Raw genomic sequence first — 23,568 nt, 5'->3', positions numbered from 1 at the left:
TGACTGTAAGGTGTATGCACATAATCTGTATGCAAGTTTACAAGGTGTCCCACAGCAAATTCCTGATATTCTGCAATGTACTTTTAAAAAATAATGTTTTTTTCAGCAGGCACATTCTCTCCTAAAAACAAAAATTGCATGCGTATATCTCTAGTTTGGAATACCATAGGCTTGCATGCATACTCTCATGGGTCACTCAAGTTTTTTGGACCCTATTGCACTCTGTTTTCGTGCTGCTTTTAGTATATGGCCCATATTACAGAAGTCTACCATCTTTGAGTATTTGAGGCTCCTTTGTAAGTGTTTATATTTTTTCCTTGAAGAGCTATAGATTCAAGATTCAAAAATACTTTATTCGGTTAAAAAGCAAGATAACCATGAAAGTAGCATGACAAGTGCAAATTACAAATTACAAGAGGTGAGGTATGCTTATTTTTAAAAACACAAGAAAAAGGAGAATCATCAAAGTTAAATTCATATATACGGTAAAAACAATCAATCAAATCGAATTGATTTACGGCACTTAAAGACCAATTTTAAAAATTCTGCAATTGAGGCAACCATAAAAACAGTTTCCATTTTCTGGCACTCTGTAAACGCTAGGCGACATCTATATACATTTAGATCCTTGAGGATAGGGATAATCAGATTTTTCCGAGGAAAGGTATAAAATTTACAAAAAAATAAAATGTGTATATCGGATTGATGGGATACTTCATCACATGGACAGGGACATAGATCCTTCGACCAACAATTCATCGACGGGAATGATAATGTCCTAAAAACAATATTCAGTCTAAAACGGGTCAAGAGGTAGCGTTCATGGTTGGACATATACAATGAAAGATATGGCTGCAATCTCTCTCCACATAGAATGTCCTGGTGGGCGGAAACAGTCTTTTTTCTCTCCTCTTCTATATGTCTCATTTCCTTGAGGTACACCGTACATAGGTTTTTCAGATCCCTTCTAGATATATATTCCATGGATTGCGGGTCCTCAAAGTATTGGAGGCAGTTTATTTTTCCAAGAAAGTTTTTGACATAGCCTATCCATTTAAAGTCACTGATATTGTCCAGTACCATGATATCCTTTAAAATAGCCCGGTTAACAACACATTCATCATTTGTCCAAACCCTATGCCAAAGAAGGATTGGCTGAATTTTAATAGTGTCTGTAATATAGGGTATACCCAGTTCAGCGTGGCATATCATTGTTGCGGTGCTTTGGGGTACGGACAGGATGTGACATAAAAACTTGTTTTCCATGATTTGAAGCGCATTAACATTTGAGTACCCCCATAATCCGGCACCATAGGTGGCTACAGATATACAGGTCGCATTATACACAGTTAAAATCTCCTTTATGGGTTTTTTACCTAATTTTTTCATAAAGCATTTTAGGGCCATAATAGTCTTAGAAAATAGCAAGGATCTCGCATGAATCGCTGTAGTCCATGAGCCACTTTCATGGAACAATATGCCCAGATACGGGAAAGTAGGGGTCCTTTCTAGGGGATCGGTATTAATGAAGATTGGCTTCAAATGTTTGCTAGTTCTGGGCCCACAGAACATTGATAAAGTTTTAGAGCAGTTGATTTTCAAATCTAAGCCAAGCATAAAGGTGTTAAAGGCTGTAACCAGAGTTTGTAAAGCCATTGTTGTACGAGCCATCAAAACGGCATCATCAGCGTACATCAGTGCAGGGACAGGCCTACCTCTCACCATAGGCATGTCTCTGCCCTCATGCACGAGATGCTTCTCCAATCCATTTATGTATAACAAAAATAGAAAGGGGGCTAAAACGCACCCTTGGCGCACACCCCTACCAATCCCAAATTGTCTACTGCATTTACCATTATTCCCGTATCTGACACTAGCAGTGGCCCCAGAATAAAGTTCTCTCAGAAAACATATAATGGCATTTTCTATACCCAATTCGGCCATAATAGACCATAGTTTGGTGTGTGACACACAATCGAAAGCTGATGTTAAATCAACGAAAGTAAGGTATAGACGTTGTTTTTTAACCTTTATGTATTTCTGTTGCAGGGTGAAAAGATTCAAACCTTGCTCAATGGTCCCCAAACCCTTTTGAAACCCAAATTGAAAATCACTTAGTACTCCATTATCCTCAGCCCAGCTCTGCAGTTTTGCTAAAATCACTCTCCCCAGAATTTTTATGGAAGAGTCCAATAAAGAAATTGGCCTATAGCAAGTACAACTTAGCCTGTCACCTTTTTTGAAAATGGGGACTATTACCGATGTGAACCAGGTAGGGATTGGACTATTTGCCAGGGCGGCATTAAAAAGCTGAACCAGCAAAGGCCCCCATAATTCAATATTAGCTTTATAGAGGTCAGCTGGTATGCCGTCTGGCCCTGCTGCCTTGCCCCCCTTAGTCGCCTTCAGACTAGCTATCACTTCTGGGAGGGTTACAGTCAGAGTTCTAGTGGTGTCTAAATTTAACAACCCCACATCCTGGCCTACATCTGGAATCAGTTCCACAGCCTTATAAAGGGAGGAAAAATGAGCCACCCACTCATTTTCTGAGATAGCAATTTCCAGGCGTGCTTTTTGATCATATAAAAGGGGGGTATTAATGACCCTCCAAAAAGCAGCCGGGTCCTTTGATTTTGAGGCAGCGCATAGATTGTCCCAAGCCTCCCTTTTTATCAAGGCCTTTCTATCCTTCAGTGCAAAGTTATAGACCTTCCTAGCATTTCTAATTAGGATTGCATCCCGTGGTCTTTTGTGGATTGCAAGTCTAAGTTTTGTTAAGGCTCTAGTGCAATTCCTATCGAACCATTTCCTGCTGGACTTTAAGGAATTATTCCTTTCAACCCACAAGGCTTCCTTAATAGTACTAGAGATAACATTAAAATGGGTTATTATATCACAATGCTCAGCATACTCATCTAAACAGATCGAGAAACTATTCATGCATTTACTCAGTATTTTATACAGGAAGTCATCCGGGACCAGTCTGCTCCATTTAAGGTTGTAACCATTTTGAGCACCCAACCTCACATCCTGGACCCTTTGGTCCGGATCCTCTCTAGTATCAGTTGCAGCAAATAGATTATCCAATTTTAGTACCTGTGGCAGGTGATCACTCAATGGTAAATCCATGATATTTGCTTTGATCAGTCTGCTCGCAGAGCTTATCGTACACAAATTAAAATCAATGATAGATGAGGCACCCCGACCAACAAATGTTGGTACAAATGGCATTGTATGATGTGCTACCTCATTTGAAAACCCAAAGTTAAAGTTAAAAATTATCTCATTTAATGAGTCACCTAATCGGGTGTGTTCGAAATGGGTTAAGTTGACATCTTGTTCCAGCATTAAACCACAAATGCCCTTTTGGCCCTTTTTGCAGAGAGTACAATTAAAATCACCTCCCCATAAAAGCATAACTTCAGCCCTCTTGCTCTTATCAAGTTCATTTTGCATTTCTATAGTTAATGTGTCAAGTACATCCTTAATCATGCCATCTGAACAATTGTTGTAAAAATTAAAAAGAACCATCTTTGGACCCTTCCTTGTATAAATTACAATTTTTTGATAATAACTGGATCCAGGGGAGAACGAAATATTATCGTATACTAGCAAATTGGATATGTATACAATCAACCCCCCCTTGGGTCTCCCAAAAGTTCCCCCCACCGCCGGGGTAAAATATGTTTTATAGCCATTAAGATGTATTGGGGTGGTAGCCCAAGTTTCTTGGAGGGCTAGTATTCCCACATCAGTAATGGCCTCATCCCAGGTTGGATTAGTAATCTTTTGTTTTAGCCCGGCCACATTCCAAAAAAGCACCTTACAATAATCTTTTCCTACAGTTGAGGTATCTATACTGTCTCCTGGTCTACTGACCTGACTCCCTTGTATAGACTGGTCCCCCCCCTGTGTTACTAAGATTTCATCAGGCCCGGGACAGCTTATCGAACCCAAGCCCAAAGAGTTGTTAGGCAACAAGACATCTTCCTTGATCTCGGGGAGTCAGTCCACACTTTCCAAACAATCATACCGGTTATAACAGGGGAAGAACGAAGGGAAATGCGGAATGCCTGGGTGCCCTAGGTCATAGCCTTGAGGATGAAAGTAAGGGGGCCTCCCTTTATGCTTCACAGTGTTCCAACCATCTTCAAACCTCCCATTCCACTGTGTGTTGTGATAATTATTATCAAAAACCTGACCAATGTTACCACCATTATGTCGTTTGTCCCTGGTCCAGCTCCACCTATTATCCGGTTGTTCACCCTCCGGATAAAAGAAGGATAAAGGCCTAGCCACAATAGACTGACCATAATTTCTTGGGGGCCTCGATGAAATAAATTCTGCAGTGCGGGGATTCTCAAATGTTATCACCACGCAATCACCGTGTGACCTTTTTTTGTTGTTATTATTATACCCCACCCACGGAGCCCTTTCCACCATGAGAATGTTACTTTTAAGGGCTGGTGGCAAGGGGTAATTATCGTTTAGCCAGTGTATTGTTTTATTTATAAGACCCCCATTATTTTCATAAGATTTATTATCAGGTTGTGGGACTCCAGTAAGGACCACCACGTATGGAGAGGCTTCTGGAGGTAGATGTATGTTTCTACGTGACTCCCTTTTTTCTAGGTTAGCTTTGTCCTTGGGAGTTTGTGTAGGTGGTGCTGCTTTATCAGTAGTAGTTAAATTTTTAGGTGTTGGTGTCTGTTTTGGAAGTGAATTATTGGTGGGATTTGGAGGTGGAATGGTGGTGGGGTTTGATGGTGGATTGATAGTAACATTATTTTTTGCAGCTGTGGGAGGTCTATTCGTAGTTGGTTTTTTTGGAGGAACTTTACTGTTCGCATTAAAGCTAGGGGCACTGATGTCTTTATGGATGTTAGTCAATATTGTTTCCAGACATCGTAGCCTAACCTCAATAGGTTCTAATAGAATTTTTAGCATAGCGAAGATGTTATTGTTAGCCATACTTAGGCTACTACTATCCTCTCCCCCTCCCGGTTGATTGTCAACTACCCCACTTAGTTCCAGGATTCCCTCCAGACTACTATCCAAGATGGTTTCGTCTGGTAGGCTTAATGTTATGCCCGTGCTTACCCGGGGCCCCCCTGCGGTGTCATTAATATTGGCATGTGCATCTAGATTAGTGCTTACATTAGACTGTGTTGGGTCTAGCTGAATTGGGTCATGGGTTTTACTAAACTGGGGTTTTTTCCCTTTTCGAGTAGTCGTTTTATTGGACTTTTGTTTAGTACACTTTTGTTTAGGGATTGCCCCCTCCTTCCTCCCCTTTTCAATCAGGGTACTAGCTGAAGTTTCATTTTCAATTACCACTGAGGCATTTTCCAGCAACAATGAAAGATTTGGAGTCGCTTCCAGACCTTCCTGCGAGGCTGGTAAGTCGGAACCCTGACCCTTATGTACCATTGCAAGTGTTTTAGGAGCGGAAACATTATTGGGTGTGCAAGCTTGAGCAATATGGCCCAGAGATGAACGTTTTGCCATGGCTAAATCTTGGGACACCCTTCTGTCCATCAGTATGATCCCTTCATCTATGAGAGCATGTGTGCGAACTATGAAGTCATCTAGGGTACCTGTTAATTTCTTTACCCCAGCGGCTGCCATGCTTCTGGTCTCTGGGTGATTCATGGCAAAACCCAACTAATAACCCCCTGAACAGGAGGAATAAATAAACTTAAGCAAGATCTCAGGGACTCACACTAGTATATGGCAGCGAGTTTTTAGCCAACTTACAGTTTTGCAATCTCGATGTCCTTTGGCTATTTGCAAACTGGCAGGGTGTCTAGCCCAGGCCAGGCTCCTCGGGCCTCTGAGGGCCTAAGAGGGCCCGCCCTTTGCCCGGGCTTCGCCCCGGGCGTCCCGCTCGCGTACCGCGTAGCTGGCTCTGTCCCAGTTAAGAAGCGCCTCCTGGCGCGACGTCACAGTTGCGCGCCGCCGCGTTGCCTGCCGGGAACTGTAGTCCCGGAGCGGCGGCGCGATTACCCCAGGCTTTGACTCTTGGCTCCGGTGGCGGCGTTCTCCCAGCAAGGGAGCTGTCAGGTGAGTGACTCCTGGCTCGGTGGCGGCGTTCTCCCAGCAAGGGAGCTCCTGGGTAGTGTAACAGCGCTCGGTGCTCGGTGGCGGCGTAGCGTTGTGCCTCCTCAGCTCTCCCCCGCTCCGCCGGCTCTGTCCCAGTTAAGAAGCGCCTCCTGGCGCGACGTCACAGTTGCGCGCCGCCGCGTTGCCTGCCGGGAACTGTAGTCCCGGAGCGGCGGCGCGATTACCCCAGGCTTTGACTCTTGGCTCCGGTGGCGGCGTTCTCCCAGCAAGGGAGCTGTCAGGTGAGTGACTCCTGGCTCGGTGGCGGCGTTCTCCCAGCAAGGGAGCTCCTGGGTAGTGTAACAGCGCTCGGTGCTCGGTGGCGGCGTAGCGTTGTGCCTCCTCAGCTCTCCCCCGCTCCACCGGCTCTGTCCCAGTTAAGAAGCGCCTCCTGGCGCGACGTCACAGTTGCGCGCCGCCGCGTTGCCTGCCGGGAACTGTAGTCCCGGAGCGGCGGCGCGATTACCCCAGGCTTTGACTCTTGGCTCCGGTGGCGGCGTTCTCCCAGCAAGGGAGCTGTCAGGTGAGTGACTCCTGGCTCGGTGGCGGCGTTCTCCCAGCAAGGGAGCTCCTGGGTAGTGTAACAGCGCTCGGTGCTCGGTGGCGGCGTAGCGTTGTGCCTCCTCAGCTCTCCCCCGCTCCGCCGGCTCTGTCCCAGTTAAGAAGCGCCTCCTGGCGCGACGTCACAGTTGCGCGCCGCCGCGTTGCCTGCCGGGAACTGTAGTCCCGGAGCGGCGGCGCGATTACCCCAGGCTTTGACTCTTGGCTCCGGTGGCGGCGTTCTCCCAGCAAGGGAGCTGTCAGGTGAGTGACTCCTGGCTCGGTGGCGGCGTTCTCCCAGCAAGGGAGCTCCTGGGTAGTGTAACAGCGCTCGGTGCTCGGTGGCGGCGTAGCGTTGTGCCTCCTCAGCTCTCCCCCGCTCCGCCGGCTCTGTCCCAGTTAAGAAGCGCCTCCTGGCGCGACGTCACAGTTGCGCGCCGCCGCGTTGCCTGCCGGGAACTGTAGTCCCGGAGCGGCGGCGCGATTACCCCAGGCTTTGACTCTTGGCTCCGGTGGCGGCGTTCTCCCAGCAAGGGAGCTGTCAGGTGAGTGACTCCTGGCTCGGTGGCGGCGTTCTCCCAGCAAGGGAGCTCCTGGGTAGTGTAACAGCGCTCGGTGCTCGGTGGCGGCGTAGCGTTGTGCCTCCTCAGCTCTCCCCAATGGATTTCTAGTCCATCGCCTTAACAACTCGGCCACAACAACTGACTGTAAGGTGTGTGCACATAATCTGTATGCAAGTTTTCAAGGTGTCCCACAGCAAATTCCTGATATTCTGCAATGCACTTTTAAAAAATAATGTTTTTTTCAGCAGGCACATTCTCTTGTAAAAACAAAAATTGCATGCGTATATCTCTAGTTTGGAATACCATAGGCTTGCATGCATACTCTCATGGGTCACTCAAGTTTTTTGGACCCTATTGCACTCTGTTTTCGTGCTGCTTTTAGTATATGGCCCATATTACAGAAGTCTACCATCTTTGAGTATTTGAGGCTCCTTTGTAAGTGCTTTATATTTTTTCCTTGAAGAGCTATATAATAAAGGGGTCCGGGAAGGATTGCATTTATGGAAGATAAAAGAAGGCCCACTTGTCTCACCAAATGCTGTAGAGAAACCTGATGTTTTACTCATGTTATCCTTAGTTCGTTTTTGTTAGACCTTGCATTCTTAAGGTGGTCCCAACCCCACCTTATTGCTTTTCACCTCCGCATTTTGCTGTATCTTTTTGTTGGCCTTAGGACTCTGATCACTTTATAGCTACTAATCAGTGCTGAAGTGCACGTGCTTCTTCCCTAATCAGGTGTATAATTGGAGTATACCTGACTGACAGATTTAATTTACTTGAAAGCCCCTTGTAAAGTGGTATACCATATACCCAGGGACTGATTGTGCCGCCCAAAGAAATAGCATTTCAAACCTGTCTCAAGCCTGCTACTGCAGTGCCTGTGCTGCAGTGTACTGCCACTTCGACTTGGCATTTAAAACTACTTGCCAAGCATTAAACTCCAATTTTATTACATATCAGTAACCCCTAAGGTAGGCCCTAGGTAGTCCTAGGGGCATCATGCTATGTAAGTAAAAGGTAAGACATGTACTGTGGTAGTTTGTATGTCCTAGTAGTATCAAACAGTCTATTACATTTTTCACTACTGTGAGGTCTGCCCCTCTCATAGGTTAGCATTGGGTATTCCCTTATACTTTTTGGGGGGTAATTCCATATCAGAGAGGAGAAGCTTTATTTATTTATTGATAAATCCTATCTACTGGTGAGGTTGGATTTAATCTCACTATTGTATAAATGCCATTTTCAGAGAGTGAGCATTTCTCTGCACTTACTGCTCTATTTGCATTGAAACCTGTCTTCGATTGACGTCTGGATTGGGCTGCGAGACAGCTACATATGTGCATTCCCTGTAGACAGCCACAACACAGGTCACTCAACTGCAACTGCATTCATCTGCATTCTGATTGGCCTGGGGGAGAGCTCCGCTCCCCTTACCGCAAATATGTTCAAGAACGATAATTTATGTCAGTAAGTACAGTATACCTACATCTTATAATCATGTGTGTTTAAATAATTTGTCGTTAGATCGTTTAAATATTGAAAAGGATCTGTTTTTAATAGACATTTTACAAAAACAACTGGTACATTTGGGAATTCTGTAAAGGAAAAACCCAACTGCCGTGACATTGCCAACCACAATGCCGTGACTCGGATTCGAACCGAGGTTGCTGCGGCCACAACGCAGAGTACTAACCACTATACGATCACGGCGAGCTACTTGGGCTCAATAACGTACAGTGACATGAAGAAATTATAATTCGGAACACTCAGGGCTACTCCTGTGATAGGCTGAATGTGTTCATTGCTTCCTCATTCCTTATACAAAGGCTTTATCTCCTCAGTGGTTGATAGGCTGAAACCGTTTCCTGGCCGCCTGCTTGTGAACTGGCAGGAGTCAAAGATCACACATACACTGGTGGGCCTGTGATGGGACACCAATGCAGAGAAACAAACCTGGCGCAGATATTCTATTCTGTTTATTAGACCTGCATCTCCCCTGTACCTCCTCAAGCCATCTGTATGTGAAGCAAGAAAGAGTTAAGGAACGGTCCATCTACACTTTTATTGGGAGGATGCTGCCGTGAGCTCCTCCCAGCTAATCACACAAACAGCAGTAAAGCAAGATAACTACACAGTTAGGGGGGACTGCATGGTTAGGTTTTTGAGGAATTATTGAAACTGACCTCAGTGACCCATAATCAGAGCTGTGGCTAATGACTGCATGCCTAATTATGATGAAGCAAGCACCATGGCTCGTAGGGGCCCCACAACACACTTTTCTTAGCTCATTGAATTAAAGTATAAACTTCTGCCATGTGTGAGTGGTAAAGGCTTGTTAATTTTGTTGCTTTTCAAATTCACGTCTGACAACAAGACGAAGGAACATTGGGGCATCAGACGCTTTGGAAAGTAGCCACCAACCGCAGAGAAAGAGAGAAAGAGGGAAAAGACAGTATGAGGTGTGGAGAAAACAGCAGCAGGTACAAGGAGCTCAAATGAGATTAATGGCGCCTCAGTAGAGCACGTAAAGGAACAGTTACAAATCTAAGAAAAGGGAAAGAAAAGACTAGGAAAAAACACAGAAAGAGCTTGTAGATGAAATTATCTTCCAGGAACAGCAGGTTAGGAGAAATTACACAGGGAGCAGTTAAGCTTGTAACACGGGGGAGAATAGAAAAGAAAATGCAGTTTTATGAAGTGTGTTTGCCTAATCCAGCTAGCACTTTTATTTTATTTCTCTATTTGCTTCTTTTATTGGTAAAGTAAGTTTCAAGTGCATGCACAGGTATGACCGAGAGAGCCAGGGTATAATAATTTGAAGCGTTTGCACCAGCGCTAATGAAGGACGAGAGTTATAGCAAAGATATGAAAGGGGGACCGATAATAAATATGTGATATGGCAATAGTGACACCAAAATAAGCCACCTATTTATAAAACTGACATGGAAGAAATACTAAAGGTTAACTTCTGAAATTGTAGCCGATGTTAAAAAGATTCTCGTTGTCGGCAGGATTCGAACCTGTGCGGGGAGACCCCAAGGGATTTCTAGTCCATCGCCTTAACCACTCGGCCACAACAACTGACTGTAAGGTGTGTGCACATAATCTGTATGCAAGTTTTCAAGGTGTCCCACAGCAAATTCCTGATATTCTGCAATGCACTTTTAAAAAATAATGTTTTTTTCAGCAGGCACATTCTCTCGTAAAAACAAAAATTGCATGCGTATATCTCTAGTTTGGAATACCATAGGCTTGCATGCATACTCTCATGGGTCACTCAAGTTTTTTGGACCCTATTGCACTCTGTTTTCGTGCTGCTTTTAGTATATGGCCCATATTACAGAAGTCTACCATCTTTGAGTATTTGAGGCTCCTTTGTAAGTGCTTTATATTTTTTCCTGGAAGAGCTATATAATAAAGGGGTCCAGGAAGGATTGCATTTATGGAAGATAAAAGAAGGCCCACTTGTCTCACCAAATGCTGTAGAGAAACCTGATGTTTTACTCATGTTATCCTTAGTTCGTTTTTGTTAGACCTTGCATTCTTAAGGTGGTCCCAACCCCACCTTATTGCTTTTTACCTCCGCATTTTGCTGTATCTTTTTGTTGGCCTTAGGACTCTGATCACTTTATCGCTACTAATCAGTGCTGAAGTGCACGTGGTTCTTCCCTAATCAGGTGTATAATTGGAGTATACCTGACTGACAGATTTAATTTACTTGAAAGCCCCTTGTAAAGTGGTATACCATATACCCAGGGACTGATTGTGCCGCCCAAAGAAATAGCATTTCAATCCTGTCTCAAGCCTGCTACTGCAGTGCCTGTGCTGCAGTGTACTGCCACTTCGACTTGGCATTTAAAACTACTTGCCAAGCCTTAAACTCCAATTTTATTACATATCAGTAACCCCTAAGGTAGGCCCTAGGTAGTCCTAGGGGCATCATGCTATGTAAGTAAAAGGTAAGACATGTACTGTGGTAGTTTGTATGTCCTAGTAGTATCAAACAGTCTATTACATTTTTCACTACTGTGAGGTCTGCCCCTCTCATAGGTTAGCATTGGGTATTCCCTTATACTTTTTGGGGGGTAATTCCATATCAGAGAGGAGAAGCTTTATTTATTTATTGATAAATCCTATCTACTGGTGAGGTTGGATTTAATCTCACTATTGTATAAATGCCATTTTCAGAGAGTGAGCATTTCTCTGCACTTACTGCTCTATTTGCATTGAAACCTGTCTTCGATTGACGTCTGGATTGGGCTGCGAGACAGCTACATATGTTCATTCCCTGTAGACAGCCACAACACAGGTCACTCAACTGCAACTGCATTCATCTGCATTCTGATTGGCCTGGGGGAGAGCTCCGCTCCCCTTACCGCAAATATGTTCAAGAACGATAATTTATGTCAGTAAGTACAGTATACCTACATCTTATAATCATGTGTGTTTAAATAATTTGTCGTTAGATCGTTTAAATATTGAAAAGGATCTGTTTTAATAGACATTTTACAAAAACAACTGGTACATTTGGGAATTCTGTAAAGGAAAAACCCAACTGCCGTGACATTGCCAACCACAATGCCGTGACTCAGATTCGAACCGAGCCTGCTGCAGTCACAACGCAGAGTACTAACCACTATACGATCACGGCGAGCTACTTGGGCTCAATAACTTACAGTGACATGAAGAAATTATAATTCTGAACATTCAGGGCTACTCCTGTGATAGGCTGAATATGTTCATTGCTTCCTCATTCCTTATACAAAGGCTTTATCTCCTCAGTGGTTGATAGGCTGAAACCGTTTCCTGGCCGCCTGCTTGTGAACTGGCAGGAGTCAAAGATCACACATACACTGGTGGGCCTGTGATGGGACACCAATGCAGAGAAACACACCTGGCGCAGATATTCTATTCTGTTTATTAGACCTGCATCTCCCCTGTACCTCCTCAAGCCATCTGTATGTGAAGCAAGAAGGAGTTAAGGAACGGTCCATCTACACTTTTATTGGGAGGATGCTGCCGTGAGCTCCTCCCAGCTAATCACACAAACAGCAGTAAAGCAAGATAACTACACAGTTAGGGGGGACTGCATGGTTAGGTTTTTGAGGAATTATTGAAACTGACCTCAGTGACCCATAATCAGAGCTGTGGCTAATGACTGCATGCCTAATTATGATGAAGCAAGCACCATGGCTCGTAGGGGCCCCACAACACACTTTTCTTAGCTCATTAAATTAAAGTATAAACTTCTGCCATGTGTGAGTGGTAAAGGCTTGTTAATTTTGTTGCTTTTCAAATTCACGTCTGACAACAAGATGAAGGAACATTGGGGCATCAGACGCTTTGGAAAGTAGCCACCAACCGCAGAGAAAGAGAGAAAGAGGGAAAAGACAGTATGAGGTGTGGAGAAAACAGCAGCAGGTACACGGAGCTCAAATGAGATTAATGGCGCCTAAATAGAGCACGTAAAGGAACATTTACAAATCTAAGAAAAGGGAAAGAAAAGACTAGGAAAAAACACAGAAAGAGCTTGTAGATGAAATTCTCTTCCAGGAACAGCAGGTTAGGAGAAATTACACAGGGAGCAGTTAAGCTTGTAACACGGGGGAGAATAGAAAAGAAAATGCAGTTTTAGGAAGTGTGTTTGCCTAATCCAGCTAGCACTTTTATTTTATTTCTCTATTTGCTTCTTTTATTGGTAAAGTAAGTTTCAAGTGCATGCACAGGTATGACCGAGAGAGCCAGGGTATAATAATTTGAAGCGTTTGCACCAGCGCTAATAAAGGATGAGAGTTATAGCAAAGATATGAAAGGGGGAGCGATAATACATATGTGATATGGCAATAGTGACACCAAAATAAGCCACCTATTTATAAAACTGACATGGAAGAAATACTAAAGGTTAACTTCTGAAATTGTAGCCGATGTTAAAAAGATTCTCATTGTCGGCAGGTTTCGAACCTGCACGGGGCGACCCCAATGGATTTCTAGTCCATCGCCTTAACCACTCGGCCACAACAACTGACTGTAAGGTGTGTGCACATAATCTGTATGCAAGTTTTCAAGGTGTCCCACAGCAAATTCCTGATATTCTGCAATGCAATTTTTAAAAATAATGTTTTTTTCAGCAGGCACATTCTCTCCTAAAAACAAAAATTGCATGCGTATATCTCTAGTTTGGAATACCATAGGCTTGCATGCATACTCTCATGGGTCACTCAAGTTTTTTGGACCCTATTGCACTCTGTTTTCGTGCTGCTTTTAGTATATGACCGATATTACAGAAGTCTACCATCTTTGAGTATTTGAGGCTCCTGTGTAAGTGCTTTATATTTTTTCCTTGAAGAGCTATATAATAAAGGGGTCCGGGAAAGATTCCATTTATGGAAGATAAAAGAAGGCCCACTTGTCTCACCAAATGCTGTAGAGAAACCTGATGTTTTACTCATGTTATCCTTAGTTCGTTTTTGTTAGACCTTGCATTCTTAAGGTGGTCCCAACCCCACCTTATTGCTTTTCACCTCCGCATTTTGATGTATCTTTTTGTTGGCCTTAGGACTCTGATCACTTTATCGCTACTAATCAGTGCTGAAGTGCACGTGCTTCTTCCCTAATCATGTGTATAATTGGAGTATACCTGACTGACAGATTTAATTTACTTGAAAGCCCCTTGTAAAGTGGTATACCATATACCCAGGGACTGATTGTGCCGCCCAAATAAATAGCATTTCAAACCTGTCTCAAGCCTGCTACTGCAGTGCCTGTGCTGCAGTGTACTGCCACTTCGACTTGGCATTTAAAACTACTTGCCAAGCCTTAAACATCAATTTTATTACATATCAGTAACCCCTAAGGTAGGCCCTAGGTAGTCCTTGGGGCATCATGCTATGTAAGTAAAAGGTAAGACATGTACTGTGGTAGTTTGTATGTCCTAGTAGTATCAAACAGTCTATTACATTTTTCACTACTGTGAGGTCTGCCCCTCTCATAGGTTAGCATTGGGTATTCCCTTATACTTTTTGGGGGGTAATTCCATATCAGAGAGGAGAAGCTTTATTTATTTATTGATAAATCCTATCTACTGGTGAGGTTGGATTTAATCTTACTGTTGAATAAATGCCATTTTTAGAGAGTGAGCATTTCTCTGCACTTACTGCTCTATTTGCATTGAATCCTGTCTTCGATTGACGTCTGGATTAGGCTGCGAGACAGCTACATATGTGAATTCCCTGTAGACAGCCACAACACAGGTCACTCAACTGCAACTGCATTCATCTGCATTCTGATTAGCGTGGGGGAGAGCTCCGCTCCCCTTACCGCAAATATGTTCAAGAACGATAATTTATGTCAGTAAGTACAGTATACCTACATCTTATAATCATGTGTGTTTAAATAATTTGTTGTTAGATTGTTTAAATATTGAAAAGGATCTGTTTTTAATAGACAGTTTACAAAAACAACTGGTACATTTGGGAATTCTGTAAAGGAAAAACCCAACTGCCCTGACATTGCCAACCCCAATGCCGTGACTCGGATTCGAACCGAGGTTGTTGCGGCCACAACGCAGAGTACTAACCATTATACGATCACGGCGAGCTACTTGGGCTCAACAATGTACAGTGACATGAAGAAATTATAATTCGGCATACTCAGGGCTACTCCTGTGATAGGCTGAATGTGTTCATTGCTTCCTCATTCCTTATACAAAGGCTTTATCTCCTCAGTGGTTGATAGGCTGAAACCGTTTCCTGGCCGCCTGCTTGTGAACTGGCAGGAGTCAAAGATCACACATACACTGGTGGGCCTGTGATGGGACACCAATGCAGAGAAACACACCTGGCGCAGATATTCTATTCTGTTTATTAGACCTGCATCTCCCCTGTACCTTCTCAAGCCATCTGTATGTGAAGCAAGAAAGAGTTAAGGAACAGTCCATCTACTCTTTTATTGGGAGGATGCTGCCGTGAGCTCCTCCCAGCGAATCACACAAACAGCAGTAAAGCAAGATAACTACACAGTTAGGGGGGACTGCATGGTTAGGTTTTTGAGGAATTATTGAAACTGACCTCATTGACCCATAATCAGAGCTGTGGCTAATGACTGCATGCCTAATTATGATGAAGCAAGCACCATGGCTCGTAGGGGCCCCACAACACACTTTTCTTAGCTCATTGAATTAAAGTATAAACTTCTGCCATGTGTGAGTGGTAAAGGCTTGTTAATTTTGTTGCTTTTCAAATTCACGTCTGACAACAAGACGAAGGAACATTGGGGCATCAGACGCTTTGGAAAGTAGCCACCAACCGCAGAGAAAGAGAGAAAGAGGGAAAAGACAGTATGAGGTGTGGAGAAAACAGCAGCAGGTACAAGGAGCTCAAATGAGATTAATGGCGCCTCAGTAGAGCACGTAAAGGAACAGTTACAAATCTAAGAAAAGGGAAAGAAAAGACTAGGAAAAAACACAGAAAGAGCTTGTAGATGAAATTCTCTTCCAGGAACAGCAGGTTAGGAGAAATTACACAGGGAGCAGTTAAGCTTGTAACACGGGGGAGAATAGAAAAGAAAATGCAGTTTTATGAAGTGTGTTTGCCTAATCCAGCTAGCACTTTTATTTTATTTCTCTATTTGCTTCTTTTATTTGTAAAGTAAGTTTCAAGTGCATGCACAGGTATGACCGAGAGAGCCAGGGTATAATAATTTGAAGCGTTTGCACCAGCGCTAATGAAGGACGAGAGTTATAGCAAAGATATGAAAGGGGGAGCGATAATAAATATGTGATATGGCAATAGTGACACCAAAATAAGCCACCTATTTATAAAACTGACATGGAAGAAATACTAAAGGTTAACTTCTGAAATTGTAGCCGATGTTAAAAAGATTCTCGTTGTCGGCAGGATTCGAACCTGCGCGGGGAGACCCCAATGGATTTCTAGTCCATCGCCTTAACCACTCGGCCACAACAACAGACTGTAAGGTGTGTGCACATAATCTGTATGCAAGTTTTCAAGGTGTCCCACAGCAAATTCCTGATATTCTGCAATGCACTTTTAAAAAATAATGTTTTTTTCAGCAGGCACATTCTCTCCTAAAAACAAAAATTGCATGCGTCTATCTCTAGTTTGGAATACCATAGGCTTGCATGCATACTCTCATGGGTCACTCAAGTTTTTTGGACCCTATTGCACTCTGTTTTCGTGCTGCTTTTAGTACATGGCCCATATTACAGAAGTCTACCATCTTTGAGTATTTGAGGCTCCTTTGTAAGTGCTTTATATTTATTCCTGGAAGAGCTATATAATAAAGGGGTCCAGGAAGGATGGCATTTATGGAAGATAAAAGAAGGCCCACTTGTCTCACCAAATGCTGTAGAGAAACCTGATGTTTTACTCATGTTATCCTTAGTTCGTTTTTGTTAGACCTTGCATTCTTAAGGTGGTCCCAACCCCACCTTATTGCTTTTCACCTCCGCATTTTGCTGTATCTTTTTGTTGGCCTTACTACTCTGATCACTTTATCGCTACTAATCAGTGCTGAAGTGCACGTGCTTCTTCCCTAATCATGTGTATAATTGGAGTATACCTGACTGACAGATTTAATTTACTTGAAAGCCCCTTGTAAAGTGGTATACCATATACCCAGGGACTGATTGTGCCGCCCAAAGAAATAGCATTTCAAACCTGTCTCAAGCCTGCTACTGCAGTGCCTGTGCTGCAGTGTACTGCCACTACGACTTGGCATTTAAAACTACTTGCCAAGCCTTAAACTCCAATTTTATTACATATCAGTAACCCCTAAGGTAGGCCCTAGGTAGTCCTAGGGGCATCATGCTATGTAAGTAAAAGGTAAGACATGTACTGTGGTAGTTTGTATGTCCTAGTAGTATCAAACAGTCTATTACATTTTTCACTACTGTGAGGTCTGCCCCTCTCATAGGTTAGCATTGGGTATTCCCTTATACTTTTTGGGGGGTAATTCCATATCAGAGAGGAGAAGCTTTATTTATTTATTGATAAATCCTATCTACTGGTGAGGTTGGATTTAATCTTACTATTGTATAAATGCCATTTTTAGAGAGTGAGACATTTCTCTGCACTTACTGCTCTATTTGCATTGAAACCTGTCTTCGATTGACGTCTGGATTGGGCTGCGGGACAGCTACATATGTGCATTCCCTGTAGACAGCCACAACACAGGTCACTCAACTGCAACTGCATTCATCTGCATTCTGATTGGCCTGGGGGAGAGCTCCGCTCCCCTTACCGCAAATATGTTCAAGAACGATAATTTATGTCAGTAAGTACAGTATACCTACATCTTATAATCATGTGTGTTTAAATAATGTGTTGTTAGATCGTTTAAATATTGAAAAGGATCTGTTTTTAATAGACATTTTACAAAAACAACTGGTACATTTGGGAATTCTGTAAAGGAAAAACCCAACTGCCGTGACATTGCCAACCACAATGCCGTGACTCGGATTCGAACCGAGGTTGCTGCGGCCACAACGTAGAGTACTAACCACTATACGATCACGGCGAGCTACTTGGGCTCAATAACGTACAGTGACATGAAGAAATTATAATTCTGAACACTCAGGGCTACTCCTGTGATAGGCTGAATGTGTTCATTGCTTCCTCATTCCTTATACAAAGGCTTTATCTCCTCAGTGGTTGATAGGCTGAAACCGTTTCCTGGCCGCCTGCTTGTGAACTGGCAGGAGTCAAAGATCACACATACACTGGTGGGCCTGTGATGGGACACCAATGCAGAGAAACAAACCTGGCGCAGATATTCTATTCTGTTTATTAGACCTGCATCTCCCCTGTACCTCCTCAAGCCATCTGTATGTGAAGCAAGAAAGAGTTAAGGAACGGTCCATCTACACTTTTATTGGGAGGATGCTGCCGTGAGCTCCTCCCAGCTAATCACACAAACAGCAGTAAAGCAAGATAACTACACAGTTAGGGGGGACTGCATGGTTAGGTTTTTGAGGAATTATTGAAACTGACCTCAGTGACCCATAATCAGAGCTGTGGCTAATGACTGCATGCCTAATTATGATGAAGCAAGCACCATGGCTCGTAGGGGCCCCACAACACACTTTTCTTAGCTCATTGAATTAAAGTATAAACTTCTGCCATGTGTGAGTGGTAAAGGCTTGTTAATTTTGTTGCTTTTCAAATTCACGTCTGACAACAAGACGAAGGAACATTGGGGCATCAGACGCTTTGGAAAGTAGCCACCAACCGCAGAGAAAGAGAGAAAGAGGGAAAAGACAGTATGAGGTGTGGAGAAAACAGCAGCAGGTACAAGGAGCTCAAATGAGATTAATGGCGCCTCAGTAGAGCACGTAAAGGAACAGTTACAAATCTAAGAAAAGGGAAAGAAAAGACTAGGAAAAAACACAGAAAGAGCTTGTAGATGAAATTCACTTCCAGGAACAGCAGGTTAGGAGAAATTACACAGGGAGCAGTTAAGCTTGTAACACGGGGGAGAATAGAAAAGAAAATGCAGTTTTATGAAGTGTGTTTGCCTAATCCAGCTAGTACTTTTATTTTATTTCTCTATTTGCTTCTTTTATTGGTAAAGTAAGTTTCAAGTGCATGCACAGGTATGACCGAGAGAGCCAGGGTATAATAATTTGAAGCGTTTGCACCAGCGCTAATGAAGGACGAGAGTTATAGCAAAGATATGAAAGGGGGAGCGATAATAAATATGTGATATGGCAATAGTGACACCAAAATAAGCCACCTATTTATAAAACTGACATGGAAGAAATACTAAAGGTTAACTTCTGAAATTGTAGCCGATGTTAAAAAGATTCTCGTTGTCGGCAGGATTCGAACCTGCGCGGGGAGACCCCAATGGATTTCTAGTCCATCGCCTTAACCACTCGGCCACAACAACTGACTGTAAGGTGTGTGCACATAATCTGTATGCAAGTTTTCAAGGTGTCCCACAGCAAATTCCTGATATTCTGCAATGCACTTTTAAAAAATAATGTTTTTTTCAGCAGGCACATTCTCTCGTAAAAACAAAAATTGCATGCGTATATCTCTAGTTTGGAATACCATAGGCTTGCATGCATACTCTCATGGGTCACTCAAGTTTTTTGGACCCTATTGCACTCTGTTTTCGTGCTGCTTTTAGTATATGGCCCATATTACAGAAGTCTACCATCTTTGAGTATTTGAGGCTCCTTTGTAAGTGCTTTATATTTTTTCCTGGAGGAGCTATATAATAAAGGGGTCCGGGAAAGATTGCATTTATGGAAGATAAAAGAAGGCCCACTTGTCTCACCAAATGCTGTAGAGAAACCTGATGTTTTACTCATGTTATCCTTAGTTCGTTTTTGTTAGACCTTGCATTCTTAAGGTGGTCCCAACCCCACCTTATTGCTTTTCACCTCCGCATTTTGCTGTATCTTTTTGTTGGCCTTAGGACTCTGATCACTTTATCGCTACTAATCAGTGCTGAAGTGCACGTGCTTCTTCCCTAATCATGTGTATAATTGGAGTATACCTGACTGACAGATTTAATTTACTTGAAAGCCCCTTGTAAAGTGGTATACCATATACCCAGGGACTGATTGTGCCGCCCAAAGAAATAGCATTTCAAACCTGTCTCAAGCCTGCTACTGCAGTGCCTGTGCTGCAGTGTACTGCCACTATGACTTGGCATTTAAAACTACTTGCCAAGCCTTAAACTCCAATTTTATTACATATCAGTAACCCCTAAGGTAGGCCCTAGGTAGTCCTAGGGGCATCATGCTATGTAAGTAAAAGGTAAGACATGTACTGTGGTAGTTTGTATGTCCTAGTAGTATCAAACAGTCTATTACATTTTTCACTACTGTGAGGTCTGCCCCTCTCATAGGTTAGCATTGGGTATTCCCTTATACTTTTTGGGGGGTAATTCCATATCAGAGAGGAGAAGCTTTATTTATTTATTGATAAATCCTATCTACTGGTGAGGTTGGATTTAATCTCACTATTGTATAAATGCCATTTTCAGAGAGTGAGCATTTCTCTGCACTTACTGCTCTATTTGCATTGAAACCTGTCTTCGATTGACGTCTGGATTGGGCTGCGAGACAGCTACATATGTTCATTCCCTGTAGACAGCCACAACACAGGTCACTCAACTGCAACTGCATTCATCTGCATTCTGATTGGCCTGGGGGAGAGCTCCGCTCCCCTTACCGCAAATATGTTCAAGAACGATAATTTATGTCAGTAAGTACAGTATACCTACATCTTATAATCATGTGTGTTTAAATAATTTGTCGTTAGATCGTTTAAATATTGAAAAGGATCTGTTTTAATAGACATTTTACAAAAACAACTGGTACATTTGGGAATTCTGTAAAGGAAAAACCCAACTGCCGTGACATTGCCAACCACAATGCCGTGACTCGGATTCGAACCGAGCCTGCTGCAGCCACAACGCAGAGTACTAACCACTATACGATCACGGCGAGCTACTTGGGCTCAATAACGTACAGTGACATGAAGAAATTATAATTCGGAACATTCAGGGCTACTCCTGTGATAGGCTGAATGTGTTCATTGCTTCCTCATTCCTTATACAAAGGCTTTATCTCCTCAGTGGTTGATAGGCTGAAACCGTTTCCTGGCCGCCTGCTTGTGAACTGGCAGGAGTCAAAGATCACACATACACTGGTGGGCCTCTGATGGGACACCAATGCAGAGAAACACACCTGGCGCAGATATTCTATTCTGTTTATTAGACCTGCATCTCCCCTGTACCTCCTCAAGCCATCTGTATGTGAAGCAAGAAGGAGTTAAGGAACGGTCCATCTACACTTTTATTGGGAGGATGCTGCCGTGAGCTCCTCCCAGCTAATCACACAAACAGCAGTAAAGCAAGATAACTACACAGTTAGGGGGGACTGCATGGTTAGGTTTTTGAGGAATTATTGAAACTGACCTCAGTGACCCATAATCAGAGCTGTGGCTAATGACTGCATGCCTAATTATGATGAAGCAAGCACCATGGCTCGTAGGGGCCCCACAACACACTTTTCTTAGCTCATTAAATTAAAGTATAAACTTCTGCCATGTGTGAGTGGTAAAGGCTTGTTAATTTTGTTGCTTTTCAAATTCACGTCTGACAACAAGACGAAGGAACATTGGGGCATCAGACGCTTTGGAAAGTAGCCACCAACCGCAGAGAAAGAGAGAAAGAGGGAAAAGACAGTATGAGGTGTGGAGAAAACAGCAGCAGGTACACGGAGCTCAAATGAGATTAATGGCGCCTAAGTAGAGCACGTAAAGGAACAGTTACAAATCTAAGAAAAGGGAAAGAAAAGACTAGGAAAAAACACAGAAAGAGCTTGTAGATGAAATTCTCTTCCAGGAACAGCAGGTTAGGAGAAATTACACAGGGAGCAGTTAAGCTTGTAACACTGGGGAGAATAGAAAAGAAAATGCAGTTTTATGAAGTGTGTTTGCCTAATCCAGCTAGCACTTTTATTTTATTTCTCTATTTGCTTCTTTTATTGGTAAAGTAAGTTTCAAGTGCATGCACAGGTATGACCGAGAGAGCCAGGGTATAATAATTTGAAGCGTTTGCACCAGCGCTAATGAAGGACGAGAGTTATAGCAAAGATATGAAAGGGGGAGCGATAATAAATATGTGATATGGCAATAGTGACACCAAAATAAGCCACCTATTTATAAAACTGACATGGAAGAAATACTAAAGGTTAACTTCTGAAATTGTAGCCGATGTTAAAAAGATTCTCGTTGTCGGCAGGATTCGAACCTGCGCGGGGAGACCCCAATGGATTTCTAGTCCATCGCCTTAACAACTCGGCCACAACAACTGACTGTAAGGTGTGTGCACATAATCTGTATGCAAGTTTTCAAGGTGTCCCACAGCAAATTCCTGATATTCTGCAATGCACTTTTAAAAAATAATGTTTTTTTCAGCAGGCACATTCTCTTGTAAAAACAAAAATTGCATGCGTATATCTCTAGTTTGGAATACCATAGGCTTGCATGCATACTCTCATGGGTCACTCAAGTTTTTTGGACCCTATTGCACTCTGTTTTCGTGCTGCTTTTAGTATATGGCCCATATTACAGAAGTCTACCATCTTTGAGTATTTGAGGCTCCTTTGTAAGTGCTTTATATTTTTTCCTGGAAGAGCTATATAATAAAGGGGTCCAGGAAGGATTGCATTTATGGAAGATAAAAGAAGGCCCACTTGTCTCACCAAATGCTGTAGAGAAACCTGATGTTTTACTCATGTTATCCTTAGTTCGTTTTTGTTAGACCTTGCATTCTTAAGGTGGTCCCAACCCCACCTTATTGCTTTTCACCTCCGCATTTTGCTGTATCTTTTTGTTGGCCTTAGGACTCTGATCACTTTATCGCTACTAATCAGTGCTGAAGTGCACGTGCTTCTTCCCTAATCATGTGTATAATTGGATTATACCTGACTGACAGATTTAATTTACTTGAAAGCCCCTTGTAAAGTGGTATACCATATACCCAGGGACTGATTGTGCCGCCCAAAGAAATAGCATTTCAAACCTGTCTCAAGCCTGCTACTGCAGTGCCTGTGCTGCAGTGTACTGCCACTACTCCTGACCCAGTCCTGAGGCGGAAGCCGGGAGCTGGAGGTACGAAAACAAACTCGGTTTGCATCATATTTTAATTCGTGTGGTGTCACTTATCTACTTGTCTCACCGCTATCATTGTTCTAGGCACGATCAGACAAAAGCCTCTTTCTTAAACTTCACAGCGCTGTTGACGCTGTCGCGCTAACATATCGACAAAGCGGCCGCCATTGCACCTGGCGCGCTCGCCGACCACGCCCACTAGAGGCCACGCCCACTTTTTAACATATATAAACGCTGACTTCTCAGCGCAACGTTCTTACTCCTGACCCAGTCCTGAGGCGGAAGCCGGGAGCTGGAGGTACGAAAACAAACTCGGTTTGCATCATATTTTAATTCGTGTGGTGTCACTTATCTACTTGTCTCACCGCTATCATTGTTCTAGGCACGATCAGACAAAAGCCTCTTTCTTAAACTTCACAGCGCTGTTGACGCTGTCGCGCTAACATATCGACAAAGCGGCCGCCATTGCACCTGGCGCGCTCGCCGACCACGCCCACTAGAGGCCACGCCCACTTTTTAACATATATAAACGCTGACTTCTCAGCGCAACGTTCTTACTCCTGACCCAGTCCTGAGGCGGAAGCCGGGAGCTGGAGATACGAAAACAAACTCGGTTTGCATCATATTTTAATTTGTGTGGTGTCACTTATCTACTTGTCTCACCGCTATCATTGTTCTAGGCACGATCAGACAAAAGCCTCTTTCTTAAACTT

At 43.3% G+C, this 23,568-nt stretch overlaps 4 non-coding genes across 4 annotated transcripts; all 4 read right to left on the bottom strand.

Annotated features, from left to right (window-relative positions):
* Positions 1–8,843: 8,843 nt before the first annotated feature.
* TRNAH-GUG (transfer RNA histidin (anticodon GUG)) lies at positions 8,844–8,915 on the bottom strand. Its single transcript has one exon. It is a non-coding gene; the product is annotated as a tRNA-His (tRNA).
* Positions 8,916–16,087: 7,172 nt separating this feature from the next.
* TRNAS-AGA (transfer RNA serine (anticodon AGA)) lies at positions 16,088–16,169 on the bottom strand. The gene has a single exon. It is a non-coding gene; the product is annotated as a tRNA-Ser (tRNA).
* Positions 16,170–19,030: 2,861 nt separating this feature from the next.
* TRNAS-AGA (transfer RNA serine (anticodon AGA)) lies at positions 19,031–19,112 on the bottom strand. The gene has a single exon. It is a non-coding gene; the product is annotated as a tRNA-Ser (tRNA).
* Positions 19,113–21,971: 2,859 nt separating this feature from the next.
* TRNAS-AGA (transfer RNA serine (anticodon AGA)) lies at positions 21,972–22,053 on the bottom strand. The gene has a single exon. It is a non-coding gene; the product is annotated as a tRNA-Ser (tRNA).
* Positions 22,054–23,568: the final 1,515 nt, after the last annotated feature.

This window comes from Lissotriton vulgaris, unplaced genomic scaffold (genome assembly GCF_964263255.1).
Source record: "Lissotriton vulgaris unplaced genomic scaffold, aLisVul1.2 SCAFFOLD_301, whole genome shotgun sequence".
Lineage (NCBI taxonomy): Eukaryota > Metazoa > Chordata > Amphibia > Caudata > Salamandridae > Lissotriton > Lissotriton vulgaris.
Note: the sequence above shows the minus strand (reverse complement) of the source record. Positions and strands in the feature narration are given on the sequence as shown.